Source organism: Colletotrichum jinshuiense, chromosome 8, assembly GCF_051148585.1.
Source record: "Colletotrichum jinshuiense chromosome 8, complete sequence".
NCBI classification, from domain to species: domain Eukaryota; kingdom Fungi; phylum Ascomycota; class Sordariomycetes; order Glomerellales; family Glomerellaceae; genus Colletotrichum; species Colletotrichum jinshuiense.
This window is the reverse complement of record NC_139315.1, coordinates 1,624,276-1,626,555: the sequence shown is the minus strand read 5'-3', so window position 1 is coordinate 1,626,555 and position 2,280 is coordinate 1,624,276.

The following is a 2,280-nucleotide window of genomic DNA, read 5'->3' as shown; positions in this document are numbered from 1 at the left end:
TTGATTGACCTCACACACGTAGTGCACACGACCGAGTATGTACTTCTCTCTCAACGGGTCATCACTATATGGCCGACTGGCAGATCGCCCGTGGCACAGCTCCAAAGATTTCCCGCAATTTCGTGGTGGGGGTGGCCTCGCATCTTCAGGTCACGAGGGCCATTCCTCCACGAAAAAGAGCCGCCGTGGGCCTGCGGCACGGCACTAGAGCCACTGGTTTCCTCACTCGATCCGCAAAAAACAGGATCTCTCGCCCTCAGGCACGCGCCAGCCAGACTGCAAACGAGGAACAGAGGGTGTGGGTGGTGACTATGGAATGATGTGCCGTGCATGCTCAGGAAACCTCCAAGGAGACAAAAGAAAAGACGTATCTTCAAACTCGTCGGACGTCGGACGGACGCGGACTTCGAGTTGGGCCGGCTTACCTCCGCCCGCCGGGTCCCGTGAGAGCCTTATCCCCGTGTGCCTCCATCCAGCAGGAGCCTCAGTTTGCCGATGCCGACGGCTTAAGTGCCGCTACCCGGGGGGGCGCTCTGCCCTGTGACCTCCCCTGTCCGCATCTTCCCGCTGCCATAGCAATCCACGGGAGGGTTTCCAGGCTGGCTCCAGCCCGCTAATGCGCTGCGCTGCATCCTGTGTGCGTGTATGTGTGTGTGCGTCGAGCTCACCCCCCGTCCCGGGGATTTGACCTCCGCTTGTCGCCGAGAGGTGTCGGCTCGGGACTTCGGTATGGGAAATGGATGCGCTGTGGAGGATCGACGCCCGTACCCAGTCGTCGTCCACCCTCCCACGTGGGGCGCAGCTGGCAGCCGCGAGTGCAGATGCGCCCGCGGCCAAGCAAGCATCAGGGAAGTCGTCCGGCGCATAACTTTCATTACGCAGCATTACGATGTCGGGGAATTTTTGTTTCTCGGTCTGGCTAGGGGACATGTTCGGATTCCCGCATGGGCCCCCCCACAGCGGACTTTTCGAGCGGCTCCGAGGTGGGCCTTCCGGGGGAGGGGGCCTAGAATCTCTCTTGAACAAAGGGCATGTATGTGAGAGATGGTTGAGAAAGGAAGGATTTTTTTTTTTTTGCCCCAGTGGCTAGAGCACACACGATGAACTGTTTGCATCAGATAGAAGGAGGGGGGGGCAAAAGATGTGGGATGCTGTCTGTTGATCATTATTAATATGGTTTGGTTGTAGTTTTGTTTCCGGCACAAGGACTGTGACCGTGAGCATGCCAAAGGACAGGGTTTTTCTACAATGGTTGCAGCAGCGCACACAGTCAACCGTCCACTCCGGGGAAAGAGAGAGAGAGAGAGAGAGAGAGAGAGAGAGAGAGAGAGAGAAAGAGAGAGGACCGGGTGGCAAAAGATGTAGGTTGATGTCTGCTTGTTATCATCACTGCGATTTGATGTAGTTCGGTTTCTGGCAAGGGGACTGTGACTGAGAGACAGTCCAAAAACGACAGGCTTTTTTTCTTTCTTTCTTTTTTTCCCCCCCTGATGGCTGTAGTAGTACGCACGACCAACTGTCTATAGAACACAAAAGATGTAGGATGATGTCTGTTTTATTACAGATTCGTGGTTTGGTTTGGTTTGGTTCCCGGCACACTGGGGTTGTGACCGAGAGACGGTTCAACAAGGACATACTTTTTCATCTTCATTTTGTTCATCTTATATAATAGCTGCAGCACATATAATCAACCTTGTCCACCAGAGAAGGAGGATGAAAAGGTGTAGAACGACATCTATCTAACTATTGCCATTGTTGCAGGTTGGTCTGGTTTGGTTTCTGGGACCAGCAGGGCCGCGACCAAGAGTGAGTGCGGCACACGCGACCAACTGCTTTGCATCAGGCGCACAAGGGCCGCAAAAGATGCAGGATGGTGTTTGTCTAGTTACTATTTTGTAGTTTGATTCAATAATTCCGTTTCTGGTACAGGAGGCTGCGACTGGGAGACGATTCAAAAACGACAGACTGTTCGCAATGGCTGCAGCATATATGGTCAACTGTCCCCTCCAGAGGGGGACAAAAAGGTGCATGACGATGTCTGCTTACTGTCATTATCGCGGGTTAGCTTGGTTTCTGGTGCCACGGGGCCGCGACTTGGAGTGCAGCACACACAGGCGACCAACTGCTGTGCATGGAGACGAGGGCCGCAAAAGATGCAGGGTGATGTTTGTCTACTTACTATTCTGCTGCAATGTCTGCAGCATACACGATCAACTGTCCGCTGCAGAGGGGGACAAATGATCTAGCAGGAGGGTGTGGCTTCTACGACTATCGTGATTT